At 41.9% G+C, this 22,677-nt stretch overlaps 4 pseudogenes across 2 annotated transcripts; all 4 read right to left on the bottom strand.

Moving 5' to 3' along the window:
- Positions 1–4,777: 4,777 nt before the first annotated feature.
- LOC116418802 lies at positions 4,778–11,287 on the bottom strand (annotated as a pseudogene).
- On the bottom strand, positions 5,732–9,409 carry LOC111529345 (annotated as a pseudogene). The gene has a single exon (XR_002727397.3). The product of XR_002727397.3 is annotated as a myosin phosphatase Rho-interacting protein pseudogene (transcript).
- LOC116418979 lies at positions 8,748–9,477 on the bottom strand (annotated as a pseudogene). Its single transcript, XR_004229229.1, has one exon. The product of XR_004229229.1 is annotated as a myosin phosphatase Rho-interacting protein pseudogene (transcript).
- Positions 11,288–15,227: 3,940 nt separating the features above from the next.
- Positions 15,228–17,341, bottom strand: LOC111529332 (annotated as a pseudogene).
- Between the last annotated feature and the right edge of the window lie 5,336 nt (positions 17,342–22,677).

A 22,677-nucleotide genomic window follows, 5' to 3' on the forward strand; every position in this document is an offset into this window, starting at 1 on the left:
AAGTGGGAGTTGAACAATGAGAACACATGGACACAGGGAGGGGAACATTACATACTAGAGCCTGTCAGCGGATAGGGATAAGGGGAGGGATAGCATTAGGAGAAATACCTAATGCTTGAAGCGCTTAAAACTTAGATGATGGGTTGGTAAGTGCAGCAAACCACCATGGCACATGTATACCTATGTAACAAACCTGCACATTCTGCACATGTATCCCAGAGCTTAAAGTATATGTAAAAAATCTCACAGACACCCACAGAGAATGCCATGTATGGTGGAGGCAGAGACTAGAGTGATGCAGCCACAAGCCAAGGAATGCCAAGGATTGCTGGCAATCAGGAATGAAGCAGGGAACAGATTCTCCCTTAGAACCTCTGGAAGGAACCAACCCTGCCAAAACTTTGATTCTGGTCTTCTGGCCTCCTGAACTGTGAGAGACTAAATTCTTATTGTTTTAAGCCACCCAGTTTCTAGTAATTTGTTAAGTCAGTCCTAGGAAACTAAAACAGCATACTAGCCTAACTCAAAGTTTCAAAAATCTCTTCCTCTCAACATACATAAATTGAGCACCTAGTGTGTGCTCCACAAATAACTGCTAATTTATACCCTTGAAAAGGGAGAGTCAATTGTCTATAATGACATAAATAAGAGGCACTTTCACAATAATTGTAAGCAAAATATATTCGGATGAAGAAAAACTACTTTCTCTTTTTGTAGAAAATATACTATAATAACATAAATAAGAGGCACTTTCACAATAATTTTAAACAAAATATATTCTGATGAGGAAACACCACTTTGCTGTAGTTGCATTTTAAAGTTTTATCATGTGAATATTATATATGAAATATTACTGTCAAAAGAATGGCATAAATGAGGGTTATTAAATTTCATGCTTCAAAAAGATGCCACCCACAGATATAAAGATTTTTATCATTCTTTTGTCAACAGCCATAGCTGTCGCCATGCACCCATCACATTGGCTTTCATTAACTTAACCCTTAACGTGAAAGATACCAATAAGACAACCTGTATTTGTAACACTTATGAGAAAAAACTGATGCAATGTATTTCCTTGGTTGATGAGCTTTCCTGATATTGTAACATGGAGGAAAAAAATGTAATAAAGAATAATAAATAAAACAGGAATAAATGAAAATTACTATTTTTTCACCTTGCTTTTTCCAAATTATGAGTGCATTTTATTTATAATTTCCTCATGTACTTTTATATTCATAGTTAAATATGTCATTGAGTTTATGGAAAAATATTAATTGAGTGAATTGTCTATAGAAAAATACTTACAATGTGGTCTAAAGGCATTCTTAAGCTGTCATTTTGATGTTCTATCACCCTCTACTGATCAGTGAGACAAATTGCATTTAGCCTTTTTCCCCACCAAAATTGGTATCTTTTCCAAGGCTAAAAAAATATTTTTTTGTCCATTTGCTAAATCCATAAAATCTGTTCATAAATAAAAAACCATACTGAAAATAAACAGAGAGAAACTTATCTGTTTACGTCTCTGTTAGCTCCTCAATGGAAGTTAGAGACTATTTTATATTCATATCCCTAGCAGCCAACATACTGTGTAGCACTGTGTATATACTCAATAAATATTGGCTAAATGAAATGCTGAGGTAATTTGCACAATTATTGCTGTCTTCATTTATCATTTTTACAAAGTTTTTTATTTCATAAATATCATTACTATGTGGACTTATAAAAGTTAGTAAAACAGATATTTCTAATCTCTTGATTTCATATAAATGCAAAAGTTATTTTCACTTCAATTTAATTAACAGTTTCAAACCCTATATTGATAGGGTTTTCACTGTGGTTTAACATGGGCATTTTTGTGGTGATCTGTTACTCTGAATAGTTGTACTTTATTCATTGGAGCTTTTTATTGGTTAGATTTACAATCAGCTGGGGGTGGTGGAGAAAACCTGAAATACTAGTGGCTTAAGGTCCAATCCGAGTTTATTTCTGTCACACATAAACCTATGTAATCCAGGATGACATGAAGTTTCCATAGTCATCAGGATCCTGGATCCCTCTGTTGTTCGGCTCCTAATGCCTAAACTCTGTACACTAAGAGGAATAGATCAGCACAGAGCTTCTGGGATTGTAGATTAGAATAACTGCATGTTATAGCATAGTGGAGGCTGGTATACTCTGACAAAAGGTTCTGATGTAATGGTCCACTAAAGCTACATAAGATCAGTGTGCTCAATTGTGAGCTACTTGATGCACTGCAAGTTTCATGAATTGATATCCTAAAAAATCGTGATTGCAAACTGGTGCTCATAGTGCCCAGTTTCTCTGGTAACATAGTCTCCTAGTCTCCATAAAAATGATGCTATACCTTCTTCAAATCCCTTCAAACTTCTGGTCCTCACATCCTGTCTTTCTGATCCTCTCTCCTTCACATCCTTACATCCTCACTTTTACCACATGCTTCATTCTTCACTGAAGACATGGAAGCCATCTTATGGGCCTCCTTCATCTTTCCGCTATCATATCTGCAAATTCTTAACCAAATTTGTGCCCGTTTTTCAGCTGCATTGGAAGAAGTGTGCCTATAGCTCCAGTCAGCTACAGAGATGAAGTTGCAGGGATTTACTCAAGGTTATGGTTGTGCCAAATGAATGAGGGAAATAAAAGAGGCATCAGGGAGTAAAGGGATATGTAAGGTATTGGTTAAGATGATGGATCATGGAATCTAAGTGGGAGTAAGGAAAGAAATGAGAGCACAGTGAGGTGAGGACTGCGATAATGTAGAAACATGAATAAGTTATAGGTCCTATGGGGTCCCTTTTCATGTTCTTTGCTTATTCATTACATTGTTTGTCTTTTTCTTATTGATTGATCAGATTTCTTATATACTCTGAATACGATCTTTTGTTAGTTGTAAGGTTTGTATTTTTGTTCTGTGGCTTTTATTTTTTATCTTTTTAATGATGTATTTTGAGGCACAGATGTTTTCAATTTTACCGAATTTGTATTGTATGATTTATGATTTTTTCCCCAAAGACCAGATTACAAGCTTCAAGATTTATTTTTTAAATAATCACATCTTTTATTTGTATAGAATTATGAATTACAAACTATTGTTTTGCTTAATCCTTTTAACTACCATGTGAGACAGAGAGGCTAGAGGATATTAGCTCCCATTTTATAGATGAAGAGTGAAAACGCTATACCCATATTTAGTATAAGAGAGAGCTGGGATGTAAGCCCTGGGCTTCCATACCCACAACTGCTTTTCTCCCATGACTTTGTGATACATCATTTTAAAGTAATCTGATTTCACAATGTTTAATTACAGTGTAAGAATAACATCTATAGCACATCTTCCTAACAGGTTACCTCTGGAGCCGACCAACCTAATTAATTACCTTATAGGCTGAAACATTTTAAGGCACTATTATACCTCGAACTCAATTTCCCAGCCATGTTTGAGGGCCCCATGAGCCAAAATTGCAGCAAAACTGACCTGAAAGGACCAGGGAATGCAAGGTCAAGCATGTTTTCAAGTGTAACCTAGGCCTGGCACATCCTCGCCTGTTGCTCAGATGGCAAGTGGAGGCAACCAAGTGAAGGGAGTATTGGGAAGGCCCACTTAGGGGTAGACACTCATGAAAAACACTACAGTGTCAGACCCACTGTTTTCAGGATTAAAATCCCCAGAAGCCCAGTTGCTGGTCTACTCTCTACTACTATATCATTACCAGCAGGAGACTAGAGTCTCCTGGATTAGACTACTGGAGACTCGAATATGCCAGAAAATGCTAATTAACCTGCCTGGGGCCCAAAAAATCAAACAGCACCAATTTTATCTATGCCAAACCGAGAAAATGATTCATTCCTTTTTGATCTGAGTTTTAAGGAGAGTGCTGATCGTCAGAGAAACCAGGACATTCTACCCTGAAGCCCAAGAGAAGATACGATGGACATTTCCCAGAGTTACAGATGGTGCAGGGGGCAACACAATCGGCCACAGTGAAGAGAATAAGCTGTCTTGGTAAGCTTTGGTCTTCCATGGGGCATGGAGCCAGAGACGAGCAAGATCAGGGCCTGGATGACCAATCCTCATAACAGCAGGACTTCCTCACATAAGGTGCATAGGTCCCTGAGGAGAAGGGTCTAAACATCCTGAAACTGCAAGCAAAATTTTGAGTACATATTTTTCTGGTGAAGGGGTCCTTCATTCTCAAATCCTGAGCTTTTAGAGAAAAGGACTAAGCTAGTTGCAGGCTGTGATACAAAAGCCAGCAGGTATACTAGATCCAGCCAGGTCTGAGTACTCTCAAAGACATCAGTGAAAAGTTGGAACATAGACTCACAAGAGACAACCCACCACTTGTTTTTGTGCCCGTCTTCCTATTTTATTTCAAATCTTTTCAAAACAAGGCCCTAGGAACTCTCAGATTCAATTATGTCCTTGGGCTTGGTCCACTGCTGCAGAAGTCTTAGGGGGCCTTGTGCAAATGTGACACAGCAGGACTCCTTTCGTGACATGTGGTTATTTCAGAGGAGGCGACAGCCAGTGTAGGAAACACTGGAATGTTTCCTTGGAGCTGGACTGTGATGAGAGGTGCTTGCCATGTACATAGCTTGCTGTAGTTTCATTGACTCTTCCAGTTTTTTAAGATAAAGCAGGAAATACTCTTCCCTCAAGATACAATTCCAGTTGTTATTTTTGATAACAATTCAAAAAAAAAAAAACAGAAACACATGCTTCCAATGCACCATGCATTCAGGTATTCTGGGTCTAGTTCAGCTGGTGAATGAGCTGATTGATGCATTTACTCTGATAGCCAGGCGAGCCCATCTCCTGGAAGAACCTCACTCTATTCTTGGTAGCATGATGGGCCACCAAGAGCTGGGAAGGGTGCAGGAACCATGAGATCTCCTGGAAATACTTCCTTGGGAAGGCAGTATCATGTATGAAGTCTTCTAAGCAAATGACACCAAACTTCCTCAGGTGCTCCTAACTGTGTTGTCTGTTGGAGAGATAGTCTTATTCTTGACCTTGGCTTATCCATGTTTGAAGATGAATTCCCAGATGGGCTTCAGATTTTGAAATCCCCAGGTCATATTAGATTCCAATATATACAACAGTTTTAGGCTCTGGAGGTGACTTTTACAAAGACACCACTAAAAATTTTCTGCAGTGCATTTATTTAGTGCACTGCAGGGCAAGATGGAAATGCAGGTTCCTAATGTATCAGCCTTCTACGCTTCCACCTTCTGGGTTAGATATTACTGCTTTTGGTGTTTGAAGAAATTATATCCTAGAAAGGGAATGTATATATTTAGAGTTCAGAGTTCATTCCCAAGCACCTTTTAAATCTTGTGAGTCAAATAAACCACCATTAAAAAAGTGTTATGTAACACATTGTACCTATATCAAATCCCCAAAACCCAAAATGCAGCTTGCAATAATGAAATGATTAAAATTAGTGGGGTGAAAGAGCAGCAGCTAAGGTTGTTGGCTTTTTCTCTGACCAGTGGGGATTGCATTTTCTTCTTGCAGTGGTTCTCTGCACCAGTAAACTCATGCTATTAATTTTCAGGATGTGTACAATAAAGGCCAGGGAATGTTTATCTGGCAATTCCAAGGCATGAGGTTTCACGTCTAGTCATCTGAGAGGCATCTTGTGTTTCTGCCGCCAGAAACCATGTAGGAATGCTTCCAGTTGCTTACACCTGAGGCCATTTCTCCTTTTTTTTTTTTTTTTTTTAGTGCAATATTTAATAAAAAACAAACAAAAATAGGAATGGTTGCTTTGAACATTTTCCAGGTTGTGAAAGGTTTGCCACGATTCTCAGGGGTGTGGTTTTAAGCGGCATCAGTGGAACAGATACAAAATGCTGTCTTCCTCCCAGGCCGGAAGGCAGCGCACCTTCTCCTCTTAACAGCCAGACTAGCAGGTGAGGAGTCAGTGCTATTACCCAGGCCAAAAGCTGGAGTGTCCGCATGGCTTTTTCTCTGACCAGTGGGGATTCCATCTACCTTGAGGCATGCTGGCTGGGCCCTGTTTCCACACCAGCGCGTGGTGAGACAGGGTAGCTTATCAACAGGCTGCTGGGCCTTAATACTGACAGTGAGTGCAGCGGGTCACAGCCAGGAAGGGACTAACACAGATGCCCTCCCAGTCCCCACTGCTGGCCTAATTTTAGAATACCACGGAAAAGAGCTTTGATGAAGACAATAGGAAGTCAACACAGCAGAGAGTGGTGTGGACAACCCAGAAGCCAGCCTCACACGTTCCATGCCCACAGTTAACGATGACAACAGCAGCAATAATAATAATAAAACAAAGGTACAGGTGAAAAGCAGCGCTTGGGGTGTGCTGCTGCAAGCTGGGGAAGGTGCGTGCTCAACTTGGATGGGACACAGCTAGTCTTTCTTCAAGTCCCTGGATTCAAAGAGCTTCAACCGTTCTTGCACCGTCAGGCCTTCCTTCAGACTCTTGGACCTGATGTTTCTGAGTTGCCGGGTGACACAGGATCTGTCTTTCTTCAAGAAGTCAGGGTTGCTTTTAGATTTCATTATATCGTATCTGGACACCGTGGCACTGTCAGGGGACTTTTCCCCCAGCGCTTCTGTTGCAGCCTTGAGCTGCTCCTTCAACCTGCTGATGTCACAGTCAGCTTTAGCCTTCGCGATGCTGAGCTCTGTGTAGATGTCTTTGTACTTGTCACTTGCATACTTCCTGCAGTGCCGTCTGCAGCTCATCCTTGAGGGAGCTAATTTCCTGTTTCAGGTACTGTATTTCTGATTCCTTTACCCACAATAAGACCTCTAGTTCATAGGCATCCTTGCCCTGTGCAAGGGGTGACCTAGTGGCCTCCCCACTGCCGTCCCCAGTCAGCAGCGTCCGTAACCGTGTGATCTCTGCAGCCAGGCGGTTGTTCAGCTCCTGGTTGTGGGCATTGAGCTCCTGGTTCTCACGCTGGCACTGCCGCAGGGCCTGCCGCTCGGCCTCCAGCGCCTGGGCCAGGTGGGCATTCTCCAGGCACTTCTGGGAGTACTGCTTCGAGAGGACCTCCAGTTCCCGCTGCACCGACTGCAGCTCCTCCAGGTACTGGCGCCGGGCAGGGCCTCAACGTCCGAGTTGACACTGCTGATCTGGGACCGCTGGCTCTTCTCCAGCTCCCGCTCCATCTCCTCCCGGTGGGCATTCTTCATGGTTTCGATGGCTGAGATGGTGGCCGCTGTCTCCTCGGCCAGGAGGCGGTCTTTCTCCTCCCGAAGTTTCTCTAGCTCCCGCTGGTGCTGCCTCTGCAGATCTTCAATCTTCTTCTGGTGCGTTTCTTCCATTGCTGCAAACCCTCGCTCGCAGGTGGCCTGCAGCACATAGCCCTAACGGGCGCTCTGCTCCCGGCCCAGGGCCACCCTCAGCTGGTCCTGCAGGAGCCGGTTCTGCTCCAGAAGGTCTGAGGCCTCCTTCTGGCTCTGCTCCAGCTCCTTCTCCAGCAGAGAGGTCAGCTCGTGTGTGGAGAGCCGGTCACCCCTATCTTCAGAAGACAGGTGGACAGGAGCGATGGGCACCTGCTTCTCTTCCCGGAGAGGCGTGGTCTCCACCTGATGCCACTGCTGCTCGATCTCCACATGGACGTTATGCGTCTTGAGGTCACTCACAGGCAGCCCTGGGCTCTGGTCCACCTCCGTGCGCAGGGCTGCATCCTCAGTGCCTGGCCCGTCTGTGGCGTGGGGCATCCCGAAGCGCTTGCCGCGCTCCTCCTGCCTCCGTGCACGCTCCCACTCCAGCTCCCCAGGCTCTGCCTCAGGGCGCAAGGGCTCATGGGTGTCAGTGGGCCCTGCGCCACCCACCCGCTCCTGAGCCAGGGCCTGCTGGATGGGACGGAACTCAGCCCAGTCAAAGGTCTTGGAGCGGCCCTCTCGCCTCCGCTCCCGTGCGCGGCTCCTCTTCTGCTCAGGGTCCGGCTCCCCCAGCTCTGCCTCTTGCTTCTCAGTAGGCCTCGGGCATGTCTCAAAAGAGGAGCTGCTCTTGTTTTTTTCCTCTGGCAATGAGCTTGTCACATCCGGGGCAGTGGTCGGGTGCACCTGTTTCATGATGGTCTGGACCCAGTTCCTCCGAATCCCGGAGGTCATGGCCGACAGGGTAAACTCGCCCTCCTTTGTATGGATCTGGAAGCCATAGTTTCTCTGAACTGGATACTCTGTGACATCCTAACATGTAGACAAGTCAATTTCCCCATCCAAGTCGGCTGCCTCCTCAGCCACCGAATCCCTGTAGTATCTCAGGCTTTGATCGGCCAGGACAAACCAGTGTTTCTTCCACTGGCCGTCCTCATACTGCTTAGTCAGCCAGCCTTTCTTGAAATTCAGCAGGTCGGGCCGCTTCCTAGGGAACGCCCTCTTCTCGCTGCGGCCCTGGCGTGTGTCGCTGGATGGCGAGGGCCCCACTGCATTGGTCTCCATGTGCTCTGCCTTCTCAATGTCCAAGGCCTCAAACTTTTCAATCACCTGGGACCTCCTGTGGTTGGGGGTGCTGGGGCTGGGAGGGGAGAGTGGCGGGGGCAGCTGCTGCTCCTCGGCCTTCAAGTCCTGTTTGGTCTTCTCCAGGAAGAAGTAGCCGCTCTCCACCCGGACTTTGCAGCCACAGTCCATGCGGTCGCTACTCATGGCGCTCTCCTCTTCTTTGCTCTCCAGCCCAGGTTCCCGCAGGGAGCTGGCAGCAGTAGGCTGGCTCTGGCTGGGACTCTGAGCTGGACTCAGGCTGCTGCCATCTGGCTGGTCCTTAGCCCTCATTTCTTCCTGCCAGAGTGTGGACTTGGTGGTGGGGACTTTCTCAGCACTGGGGATGCTGCTGCTGCTGCTGTTGCTGCTGCTGCTGCTGGTGACAGCCACCTTGGCAGGCCCAGGCTCCTGTGGTGTGGGGGGCTCCACTTTCCCTTTCTTCTTCTGGTTCTGCTTGTTGGTCCGGGGATAGACCATGAGCATCTCCAGCCACCCACTGACAATCTCCTTGGTCTCTGCCCGGATGAAATGCTCCTTCTCAGGCGTCAGAATACACAGGGAGAACTTCTGGCCCGTGCGGCCCTCCCCATCCACCACGTCTGTGCACTGGTTCATGTTGATGGTGCCCTGAGGCAGAGTCGTTGGCATCTCATCCAGGGCATATAGCAAGAGGCCATGCTCCTAAAGGATGAAGAACCGTCGCTGCCATTTCCGAGACCGGTGCACCGGGTTGTCAAAGTCAGTCCCATTTGGAGCCAGGAGCAGCCAACCACCATAAATGGGCTTTGCCTGCGTCAGGTCCTCGTCGTTAAGCAGATGCGACTCGCGGGGCTTGAAGCAGTTCTGACACTTGCTCTTGTTGAAGATGTTGGCCTGGAATTTCCTGCACGGGTTCTCCTTGGCTGCCGACATGGTCGGCGCGGCGGCGGAGGCGCAGGCCCGTCCGGCCTGGTGCTCCCGGCGGGCTGGGGGATCAGCGCGGCCGCCGCCGCTTCCCTCGCCGGCCCCGCCTCAGGCCCGGCCCGGCCCGGCCTCCTCCCCGGCCGGCGGCTCGCTGCACGCGCCGAGGCTCCTGCGCCGCCCGGCCTCACAGCGCGCGCTACGCCCCGCTCCCACCCGCACCGCCGCCGCCCGGCCGCCGCGGGCCCATGGACGCGGCCTCGGGCCGCTGCTTCGCGCTGCGGCCCGCCTCTCAGGCGCCGGTCGCCCGCCGGCCCGGCTAGTCCGCGCCGCCGCGGCGCCCCGCGACCGCTGCAAAGGGAGCGGAGCGCCTCACGCACTACGAGCGGGGCGGGCGGGCGACCGGGAGCCCATTTCTTTTTTTTTTTTTTTTTTTCTAAAAGTGTATTCTTTGCCTGAGTGGCTTTGAGGACAAAATGCACTAAATAATATTTGCTTCTATATCTTTTCAAACTTTCCAGTTGATTCTTATTTTCTTTATTCTTTTAAAGAAGTGATTGATACTTCAGAAATTTATCGATGCTCTCAAGTTAACAGGTATAAATATTTCTAAAAAAGAGGCAGAGAAGGTTCTTGAAAGGTCAGCCCTATAGGTATGTATATATTAAACTTAATTTTTATTATTATTAATTTTATTATCTCTAAACTCTTTTTAGTGATAAAAGTGATGACTATGGAAACGTTAGAAAAATATAAGTAATGGCTTTTCATTATTGAACATCTGTCTGCTAGCACTCTTCTAAGAATATTACATACATTATCTCATTTAATCCTCACAAGACTTTAGAGGCAAAGTCTATTATTTTTCACAGAAGAGGAAATTGTTGACAAGTGAGGTTAAGTAACTTGCCCACGGTCACCATAATACAATCACCCAAATGTTAACCTGGTATCATTTTAGTGTATATATTTATTGCTTTTTATAAGATTATGTCTTTTATATTTATCAAGTTTGATCCTTTTTGCTAGGCATGTACTAGCGATTGAGGATGCAATGGTAGCCTAGCCCTTGTGCCTGTCCTTACAGAGCTGACAGTCCACTGTGTGTGTGCGTGTGTGTGTGTGCACGTGTGCTGACAGTGAGCAGGCAGTTGCAATGTGGCAAGGATTATGACAGAAATATATAGAAGACCAACAAAGAAAAGTATCTTATCGGGATATTGCTAAATTTTATTAAACTATATAAATGTGTCATTTGACCTATTTACATAATGAATTATAGTAATAGATTTTCTCATGTTAAACATTCCTGAAATAAAACTAACTGATGAACTGTTTTATACAGAACAATAAAGAGAATAATATAACCAAAAACCATACCTACCACTGGGTTGGTAATATTTCACAGTTTACATATTTGACTCAGATTTTTAAAAACAAAATATTACAGGCAGCAAACATTTTCAATGTATTATTCTCTAAACCCATTTCCTCAATTCCTGCTAGAAGTAGCTACTATTCTGAACTTATCATTCTCATATAGATTTTTATATTTGCATACATTTTACTATAGATACACTTAAAATATAGGATATTGTTTCTTATGTCTTAAGCTTTTAAATAGTGACATACTGGATTTTTTATGACTATTTTCTAATCCTTCAATTTTTGGAGATTTATTTATGTCAATGTATATAGCTCTAGTTCAATCATTTTAACCACTGTATGGTTCCATTTAATAAATATAACTCAATTTACTTATGAATTCTGATGGTGGTTATTTAGGTTAAAAATTTCTTTTGTTGCCAATATAATATAATATAATATAATGCTGCAATGGATATTCTTGTGTACATCTCCTTGTGTATTGTGGTGGAATTGTTTGGTCATAGGCTTTACAGACATTTACTTTTTTTTTTTTAATTATACTTTAAGTTCTAGGGTACATGTGCACAACGTGCAGGTTTGTTACATATGTATACATGTGCCATGTTGGTGTGCTGCACCCATTAACTCATCATTTACGTCAGGTATATCCCCTAATGCTATCCCTCCCCCCTGCCCCACCCCAGGACAGGCCCCAGTGTGTGATGTGCCTCACCCTGTCCAAGTGTACTCATTGTTCAGTTCCCACCTATGAGTGAGAACATGCGGTGTTTGGTGTTCTGTCCTTGTGATAGTTTGCTCAGAATGATGGATTCCAGCTTCATCCATGTCCCTACAAAAGACATGAACTCATTCTTTTTATGACTGCATAGTATTCCATGGTGTATATGTGACACATTTTCTTAATCCAGTCTGTCATTGATGGACATTTGAGTTGCTTCCACGTCTTTGCTATTGTGAATGGTGCCGCAATAAACATACTTGTGCATATGTCTTTATGGCAGCATGATTTATAATCCTTTGGGTATATGCCCAGTAATGGGATGGCTGGGTCGAATGGTATTTCTAGTTCTAGATCCTTGAGGAATTGCCACACTGTCTTCCACAATGGTTGAACTAGTTTACACTCCCACCGACAGTGTAAAAGCATTCCTATTTCTCCACATCCTCTCCTGTTTCCTGCCTTTTTAATGATCGCCATTCTAACTGGTGTGAGATGGTATCTCATTGTGGTTTTGATTTGCATTTCTCTGATGGTCAGTCACGATGAGCATTTTTTCATGTGTCTGTTGGCTGCATAAATGTACAGATATTTAACTTTAATTAAATATCCCAAATTGCTCTCCAGAGTAGTTGTACCACCTTATATTCCTACCAGAAATGTATTTCCATTCCAACACTTGGTACTGTAGTATTCTAATATTTTAATATTTCCCAAACCTATGGGTCAGAAATATTATCTCCTTATGTTTAATGTAACTAAATGTAATTAATTATATTCCTTATTACTAGTAAAACTAATTATCTCTTCATATATTTGTTGGCCATTTGGATATTCCTTTTCTGTGAATTACTTGTTCATTCCTTTTGTCAGTTTTTCAGTGGGATTGGTTGTCTTTTTCTTAATGGCTTGTAGGTGTTCTTTCTAAATTCTGGATATTAATCCTATGTTAATATTATGCAATATGAATATCTTTTCCCAGGTTGTTGCTTATTTAAAAAATTTTTTCAGTGTTTTTTTTTGTTGTGCAGACATTTAAAATTTTAATGTAGTTATATTTGTCTCTTTTTCTTTTATGGTTGTGCTTTTGACATATTGAGAAATTCTTCCTTACCCTGGGACATGAAGATATTCATCAATATCTTACTTAAATTTTTTGATACTTCATATTTAGTTCTTTAATTCACCTGTAATTGATGTTTGTGTATGGTGTGAAATAAGGATTCAATTTCATTTTTTTCCTCTATAGTCAGTTGTCCTATCACCATGTATTGGTTAGTCCCATCCTTTTCCTACAGATTTGAAATGCTTACCTCTAGTCATATACTAAATTTTCGTCTGTGTATGGATGTATTTCTGGTTTCCTTTTCCTGTTATATTAGTTGTTGTCTACTGTGTATCAATACCACATGTCTTAATTACTATTGCTGTATAATACCTCTTGATATCTGGACTTACATTCATCTCCAGTAGTGTTAATGCTATTTTTGAACCTTTCCTCTTCTATATGAATTTTAGAATCAGATTGTTTAGGTATATACATGTGCATACACATGCACACATGTATATATATATATATAACTTTTGGAATTTTGATTGCAATTTGTTGAATTTATAGCTTAATATTGGGGAGAACTGACGTATTTATGATGTTTCATCCTCTATTTCTTGAACATTTTGTGTGTCTTCATTTTTTAGATCTTTTCTTTTTTCAACAGAAAAGAGCAGAAATAACATTATTGGAAAATATCCATTGGATCTGGCATTTGGGAGATTTCTGGCCATCTTAGTGAAAGGAGTTTGAGTAGGGTGGTAAAGGGTTAAGTCAGGTTGCATAGGGCTGTTGAGTGAGTGAGGGTGAGGATGTGAGGACTGTGGTTTAAGAGAAATGGTTAATGTGGGGATGTGGTTTAAGAGAAATTTAAATGAGACGGAAAGACAAGTCTTTTTAAATTTTATTTTTATTATCATTTGGAGGATAGGAGAGATCTGAGAAGTAGCCATCAGAGAAGGACATGTTGGATCCGTTATAAAGACAGGAGATGACTGATTGGGAGAAAAGGGTTCCAACAACTCAAGACAGAGAGTCCTTGAATAAGACTCAGTATTTCAACCTCTGAGTGTAGAGCACAAGAGGTGGCGATGAAAAGTGGATTTATTTATTGACTAACAAATATTTATTGAGTTTCTGTGATAAGCCTGTCATTTATCTAGGTGCTAGGGATGCAGTAGTGAAGGAAATAGGCCAAAATCTTCGCTCTCATAGAGCTCACCATAAACAAGAGGAGAAAAACAATAAACTAAATAAATAATTAAGCTATGTTAGATGATGAAAAGTGCTAAGGGGAAATAAAGCAGAAGAGGGAGACTCGTGTGTGTGTGTGTGTGTTGGGGAAATGCAATTTAACTGTGGTGAGTAGGGAAGTCTTGAAAGTGACATTTGAGTAGAGATATGAAGGAAGTAAGAGAGGGAGCTCTGATGATCTTCGGGGGAAGAGCTTTCCAGGCAAAGGAAATGGCAACAGCAAAGGGTGAAGTAGGCAGTGTCTCTGACAGGGTTAGGGCATTGAGAGGAGGCCAGTGTGTGCAGAATAGAGTGAATTAGGGAGGATATGGTAGAAGATGAAATCTAGAGGTAATAGGAGACCAGATCACATAAGGCTTGCAGGAAATTGTAAGAACTTTGGTTTTTACTCGGTTAAGTCATTGGGTGGTTTTAAACAGAGCTGTGACATGATCTAACTTAAGTTTTAACCATGTCGTTCTGGCTGGTGTACTGAGAATAGTTTGTTGGGGCAAGGGTGAAAACAGAGAGACCAATTAAGGCAGTGCTGCAATAATAACAGACAAGACGGCTTGCACCAGGATGGAGGAGGGTGAGAAGTGAGTGGATGCTGGATAGAGTTTGAAATACTGACAAGATTTACTTCTGGATTATGTGTGGGGCATAAAAGAAAGTGAATAGTTAAGGATACTGCCAAAGTTTTTGATCCGAGTATCTAGGAGGCTGTAGCTGCCTTATGTATTGAAATGAGTAAGACTGTGAGAGGAGCAGATTTAAGATGGAGTAGATATCAGAGTCCTATTTTGTTCTCAAGTTTCAGATGCTAATCAGACCTCCAAGTAGAGATATCAAGTAGGTATCTTGAAATGAGTCTGGAGTTCAGATTTGGGAGTTATGGGCTTGTAGATGATGTTTGAAGCCATGAGAATGGCTGAGATGACCAGGGAGGGAGTACAGTAAGCTGGATCCTGGTATGCTCTAATGTTATGTGGCAGGAGAAATGAGAAGAAACCAGGGAAGGAGAATAAGAGGAAAGAACCAGAGAGAAAAGAAGAAAACCAGGAGAATACTTTGTTCTGGAAGCCAAATACAGAACAGATTTGAGAGAGGAGACAGTTCTGTCTGTCAAATGCTGATGGACTAAGTTGAGGACAGAGAATGGACCACTGGATTTAGCGCCATGGAGGCCACTGGTGGAGTAATGGTGGTGAGAGCCTGAGAGTGGGCTCAAGAGAGGATTACAAGAAGAAGGTGGACATGCAAGGGAAACAAGTCTTTAAGGGGTGTTGCTGCAAAGGCAAAGAGAGATAAAGGTGATAGTAGGGAAAGTGGGGTCAAGAGGTTTTTTGTTTTTGTTTCTTTAAAGATGAGATTGCTTGCACACTCATATTTCAGGGAGAAATAGGGAATGACATGGCCTGAAAGTGAGTATCAGGAATTCACTGGATGGCTTGAGGAGATGCATGAAGTTTAGCAATAGTTGCTGATGAAAGTGAGAAAGGGAGTTGACTGAGACAAGAACTTGAAATTTTGGAAGCAAAATTAGCAAAGTAATGTATCTCACTATCTTCACATTCTTTTCTTCTGTTTGCTTTGCGCTGATAAACTTTCATTTCACTCAAATTAGAGCAGTCTTCCATATTTATCTTTCCTGCACAATAACTGAAAAGGAAAAATCCAAAATGATTAGTTAAAGAAAAGTAAGAATTAGGCCGGGCACGATGGCTCATGCCTGTAATCTCAGCACTTTGGGAGATTGAGGCGGGCAGATCATGAGGTCAGGAGATAGAGACCATCCTGGCTAACATGGTGAAACCCCGTCTCTACTAAAAATAAAAAACTTAGCCAGGTGTGGTGGCAGGTGCCTGTAGTCCCAGCTACTCAGGAGGCTGAGGCAGGAGAATGGCGTGAACCTGGGAGGCAGAGGTTGCAGTGAGCCGAGATCACACCACTGCACTCCAGCCTGGGAAACAGAGCAAGACTCCGTCTCAGAAAAAAAAAAAAAAAAAAGAATTAACAAACCCTTTTAATTTGTTTTAAATATTTTTAAGTTTTAAAAAGTGTTTAAAGTTTGTAATTCCTAGTAGGAAAGCGTTATCTCCATGAATACCCTAATGGCAAACCACTGTAAAATGCTTTAGTTGCATTTGGGGTAGATGGGTAGGGATTATCTTCAAAGCACCCCAGCTGTCTTGATAAGGTCAGAGGTACACTGGTTTGCATTATTGCAGCATCCATGAGGTGATCTAGATTGCTTTTCCTTTAGCAAGGGCTTTATTTATCAGAAGGGCATTACTCTTGACCTCCAAATTTGGCTGACAATTTACGGATGAGATTCATAACCTTTGGGTTGCTCTGGCATTTTGATGTATTTTCTGGGTTCTGGGCCACATCCTGGAAGGCCACCATAATTTCTGAATACTGCATGGCTGTGAGAACCTTTGGTCACTAAGAATTTTGAGTCCAGGCATTCCTGCCATTCCAGATATGTCCCCACCCATTCCAAGCATTTCTCTGAGAAAATTACCAGGCATTCTCCCAGAAAGCCACTTGGAAAAGAGCCATACTGAGCTCCAGATCATTTTCTGGCTTCTTCCTCCCTCTGGGCTCTCTCATGCTTTTCTCCAGAGCCTTCTTAACCCTTTCTATTCTTTCTTTGATCTCTTGCTCTTCACGTTTTCACTCATACTTTCTCCAATGTTCTATAATTTTCTAGGTCCTAGGTTTGAAATTCTTTCAGCATTTTACTAGCATCTTCATCATAATCCAATTTCCAGGCAAGGGCAAGAGCATGGGCTGCTTCTTCCCAAAGATCCAGAAGTCTATGTGTGTTTTCTCACTACTTGTAAGGCTGAAATGAATCAGGATTTATCTCAATGGCTCTGTCACGGTCTTGAATGGCAGCATTGGGCTTCTGTAATTTGATGAAGACACTGGCTCTCTTGGCACACAGAAGGGCCAAGTGAGGATTCAGCTTAATGGCATCTGTGAATGAGCCAATGGCTTTTTGTAGTTCACCATCATTTATGGTTTCAGTGGCAACCACTTTCTTACTATTTGCTGATCCATCATCTCCTCTGTTTTCTCTGCATTTTCATCTTCCATTTCTTGAGGAGCATCAGTATCTTGTTCAGTCAATTTCTAGATTTCATTATCAATTTCTAGATCAGTTTTCTCACTTGATGGTTCACCTGTCTTCATGTTTTCTTTCTGCCTTTTTGCTATCTGTTTTTCCTTCCTTGATATTTTCTTCTGATTTAGCTTTCTGAATATCAGGTGGTACTTTACCAGCCATGCTCTTCACCCATTCCCTCAGGAAGTGCATTTCCTTGGTGTGCAGAACACCTGGATCCTGCTTACACATTTTCTTGAAGGCCCCAGGCTTGCTCATTTGGTGGGGGTCTGTGGTCAAGAGGTGGAGGGCGAAGCTTGGGGACTGTGGCCCAATTCCAGGCACAGGAGCTGGCTCAGCATGACCATGCAGAAGGGCTTTCTTCAAATTCTTAACTGCATTCAGGGATTTGAGAAATTCTTCAATGAGAATTCCTAACATTCTTTTTTTTTCCTTTTTAAAAAATTTTATTTTACTTTAAGTTCTGGGATACAGGTGCAGAATGTGCAGGTTTGTTACACAGGTATACATGTGCCATAGTGGTTTGCTGCACCTATCAACCTGGCATCTAGATTTTAAGCCCTGCATGCATTAGGTATTTGTTCTAATGTTCTTCCTCCCCTTCTCCCGCACCCCCTGACAGGCCCCAGTGTGTGATGTTCCCCTCTTTGTGTCCATGTGTTCTCATTGTTCAATTCCCACTTATGAGTGAGAACAAGCAGCCTTTGGTTTTCTCTTCCTATGTTAGTTTGCTGAGAATGATGGTTTCTAGCTTCCTCCATGTCCCTGCAAAGGACATGAACTCATTCTTCTTTATGGCTGTGTAGCAGAGAATTCCTAAAATTTTTAAAATTGACTTGAGTCAGGGACAGTGGCACTTGCCTGTGGATCCAGCTACTCAGAAAGTTGAGGTGGAAGCATAGCTTGAACTTGGAAGTTCAAGACTAGCCTGGGCAACATAGTAAGACCCTATCTCAAAAAAAGTTGGCTTCAAAACTATTATTTCATATTAATAGGAATTATATTTCCATGGATATATGGACATCTTGATATTTTGGATATTGGATATTTTATAGCCATAGAAAATGTATATTGTCTTATAAGATCCATAACCAAAAAGGGTAATTGTCAACCATTCTTTGCTAGAGAACATACAAGAAGTTACAAAATGAGGTTATAAGACAGAAAGAAGGAGAAATGTTTAAGAAGAAATACTAGAAAATTGGGATGTGGTACTACTGACTTACAAGTTCTGTAGTTCTTTGTAAACTTATTTAATAGTCTAATAGCTCTGGGTTATAGGAATTATTCGCACATAAACTGAAGTTCAGAGGTGTTAAGTGGACTCTATATCATAAAAGTAACAACAGGAAGAACTCAACTATAACCCAACTTTTCTGACTTTAAGAATATGTCATTTCGATAATGTTTTTTAAAATTTGAGCATATTCTTCTTAAATAATATACAGCATGGATATTGACGGGTCAATGACAGTGAATTGGGTTGAATGGAGGAAGTATTTTTTACTTAAACGTGCAAAAAAAGATGTTGAAGTTGCCCATTACCGGAAGCATTTTACTGAAAGTGGTCTCTTTCTTGCTATTGGTATATTTTATGCTATGCGTCATGGGCATAAAAATGTAATACATTATAAACTGTTAGATTTACTAGTGAGATCTTGCTGATTAAACAAGTGATGCTATAGAATGTTGTTTCCTTAGAAATTTGTACAATGCCAAGAAGAATTGGCATATAATATCTACTTCAACCAAAGTCTCAACTTGCAAAAGGCATCCATTTATTGAGAACAACTACATTCTTAAGAGTTGATTACTGCCGGGCGCGGTGGCTCACGTCTGTAATCCCAGCACTTTGGGAGGCTGAGGTAGATGGATCACAAGGTCAGGAGATCAAGACCATCCTGGCTAAACCCCGTCTCTACTAGAAATTAGCTGGGTGTAGTGGCAGGTGCCTGTAGTTCCAGCTATTCAGAAGGCTGAGGCAGGAGAATGGCTTGAACCCACGAGGCGGAGCTTGCAGTGAGCTGAAATTGCGCCACTGCACTCCAGCCTAGGTGACAGAGCAAGACTCTGTCTAAAAAAAAAAAAAAAAAAAAAGTCGATTACTCCTACTCAGCACCATCATGCTGTATGATAGTTGCCTATTTTCTTACCTGAAAGTAGGAATTGTGAATTGCAGATTTAGATAATGCTTTCCCAATATTTACTGGATGAATGTATAAACCATAAATGGAATTCTCTTGAAAGAGTGGCAAGGCTCATAGTCATATATATATCACAGTCTGCATAGCATTTGTCTCCAAGGACTCTTAGAGATCTATGCTTCAAAATGTCTTAAAATTTGAGGCCAGGCACGGTGGCTCATGGCTGTAATCCCAGCATTTGGGAGGCTGAGGAGGGCGGATCACCTGAGGTCAGGAGTTCAAGACCAGCCTGACCAATATGGTGAAACGCTGTGTCTACTAACCAAAATTAGCCTGGCTTGGTGGCACATGCCTGTAATCCCAGCTACTTGCGAGGCTAAGGCAGAATTGCTTTAACCTGGGAGGCGGAGGTTGCACTGAGCCCAGATCACACCATTGCACTCCAGCCTGGGCAACAAGAGTGAAACTCTGTCTCAAAAAAAAAAAAAAAAAAAAAAAAAAAACTTAAAATTTAAAAGGTTTTAAAAAATGTCTTAAAAATTTTTCTTGGTAATTCCCAGTTATAATCTGCACTGTTCTTCTGTGTACTACAATATGCTTCTACAACTCTAAGGTAGGGATTATTATTCCTATGTTATAGATGAGGAAACCAAGGCAGAGAAAGGTTAAGTAACTGGCCTTTTCTTTTTTTAAATTTTTTTGAGACAGAGTTTCTCACTCTGTTGCCCAGGCTGGAGTGTGGTGGTGTGATCTGGGCTTACTGCAACCTCCCAGTTCAAGCAATTATCCTGCCTCAGCCTCCTGAGTAGCTGGGATTGCAGGCATATACCACCATGCCCAGCTAAATTTTTTGTATTTTTAGTAGAGACAGGGTTTCACCATGTCTGACTGGTCTCGAACTCCTGACTTCAAGTGATCTGCTCGCCTCAGTCCCCTAAAATGCTGAGATTACAGGCATGAGCCACTGCACCCGAGTAACTGGCCTCTAAAGGTAAGGAGGCTATTGTAACATTTAAGCTCGTGAACTCTAGAATCATACTTCGGGAGTGTGCTTCTTAGTGCCCCTACTTAGTATCCCTTTGACCTTGGGGACATCATTTAACCTTTCTAAGCCTCATTTTTTTCAACTATAGAGGTGATATTACCTACTCCATAGGGCTGGTGAGAGGATTCATGAGACAATCGTACTAAAATGCTGAATACAGTGCCTTGTGAACAGGAAATAATTAATGCATGCTGGTAGGTGGTCAGGAGCAAGGACTCTGGAGCTAGCTTGCTTGAGTTCAGATCTTAGTTCCACCTTTACAAGCTGTGACCCCTCTTTACCTCAGTTTCCTAATGTTTGTAAAATGATCTAGGGACAGTACCTACACCTTAGGTTGTTTTGAGGATTAAAGTAGTTAATATAGGTAAAGCACTTACAACAGCAGCTCACACATGTTAAACACCGTAAGTATTAGCTGTTATTATCAATTATTGGTAGGAAATAAAGAACCTTGAACTGAAACTTGTATTTCAAATCTGTGACATCTACTGTTTCTTTATGAAAACTATGTTTTTTCTCTCATTTTTCTTTAACATTAGGACTTTCTTTTAATAGTCTATGTATTTAAGAAAAAGTTGCAATAAATACCAACCTGCCACCATCCTATTTTCTATAACTCCCCAAATCCCAAGATGCCCAAATCAAGTATATGAAAGCTAAGCCTAACTTAACTCCTTTTAACTGCCTTCTAAGGAAACTGAACTAAGTGAAAACAAGTTTTGCATGAAGCTCTATAGCTTTTCCTATATCTCTAAGAGATTGCTCAGAGAAAGAGAGATGATCAGTAGAATCACGTTACTATTGACAGGTAGAAAAATCAAAGACATTCCACTATAGCTTTAGCTTGAATAGTGTGTTTTCTTAACTCTTACCACATTACTTATGACGCTCTTCAGTTACCAACATTATTTTAATTTAAAACATATGTAATCATTAAGAGAATATGTTATCTTTTTGGTACTTTTTCCTCTGTACTCTTAAAGATGATTAAAGGAAATTCAAGTCAATGAAAAAATACATTTGTTGTCTATGCCTACCATAGGATAAGTTTTCTGTTTGATAATGAAGATAAAAGGAAGATAAGTACATGGGAAATAGCTATTTTGAAGATTGAATGACATACTGTCTGTGACAATCTAATAAAGAAATATAAATTAAATTCAATAAACTGACTTTTTAAGTATAGTGCAAACAAAGGGTGCGTCATTTGTTCCAGGGGCACCTTCACTGTTTGGCTTATAGTAATTTCATGAGAAACAAATAGGTTTGGCAGTATAGCTGTACAGCAAAGAAGTAGAAAACAGCCCGTTTTCAGGGTGGAATACAGAGTGCAGGCTCTGGATTCAGGCTGCTTTGGTTCAAATCCTGGCTCTGCCACTTACTCGGTGAATTGGGGGAAATTAGTTAATCTCTCTGGGCCTCAGTTTTCTTAACTCTAAAACTGGGATGATAATACTTCTCAGGGTTATTATGAAAATTAAAAATGACACATACAGCTTTAATATAGTACTGACTTTGCTCTGCAAATGTTAGTTCTTATATATGTAACAGATACTAACCTATTTTTTAGTCACATTTTTGCTAATGACTGTGCATAGCGTAGGCACTGGACGCCCAAATGCCACCAAAGAGTCTGTGTTTTACAACTGATAATACCAGTAACTAACATTCACTGAGTCTCTTTTAGTACAAAGCACTGCGATAAGTGCTTTATGTATTTTTAAGTCATTTAATCTTAAGAACTCAACCAAGTAGGTATTACTATTGTCTCCATTTTGCATTTGAAGAAATTGAGACCCAGAGAGATCATTCAATTATGAATTCAGGAGGTCAGAATTTGAATTCTATCTGGCTCCTGAGCTCAGGTCCTTAATCATGACAAACGTTATCAAACTTCTGGGCCCTCAAAATATTCCTACTTTATGATATATGTGTAGCAGAGCTTACTATCTGCTTTGGGCATTACATAGAAAGACCTAGTTTTTTGTCACTTCCACTGTAGGTAAAGATGTAAAAGGAAACTGCTTTAAATGCGTGTTGTATATTTTATATCTGTTTCATTAAAAGTAAAGAGTCTGACTGAAGATATTAGGTTGGTGCAAAAGTAATTGTGGTTTCTACTATTACTTTCTTACTTTTTTTTTTTGAGATGGAGTCTTGCTGTGTCACCCAGGATGGAGTACAGTGGCATAATCTTGGCTCACTGCAACCTCTATCTCCCAAATTCAAGTGATTCTCCTTCCTCAGCTTCTGGAGTAGCTGGGATACAGGCGCATACCCCTGCACCCAGCTAATTTTTGTAGTTTTAGTAGAGATGGGGTTTCACCATGTTAGCTAGGCTGGTCTTAAAGTCCTGACCTCAAGTGATCTGTCTGCCTTGGCCTCCAAAAGTGCTGAGAGTACAGGCAAGAGCCACTATGCCTGGCCTCTTTTCTTAATTTTTATTTTTATTTTAAGTTCCGGGGTGCATGTGCAGGATGTGCAGATTTGTTGCACAGATAAATATGTGTGATGGTGTACCTGTCAACCCATCACCTAGGTATTACGCCCAGCAAGCATTAGCTATT

The sequence above is a fragment of the Piliocolobus tephrosceles genome, chromosome 1 (genome assembly GCF_002776525.5).
Source record: "Piliocolobus tephrosceles isolate RC106 chromosome 1, ASM277652v3, whole genome shotgun sequence".
In the NCBI taxonomy this organism is placed as follows: domain Eukaryota; kingdom Metazoa; phylum Chordata; class Mammalia; order Primates; family Cercopithecidae; genus Piliocolobus; species Piliocolobus tephrosceles.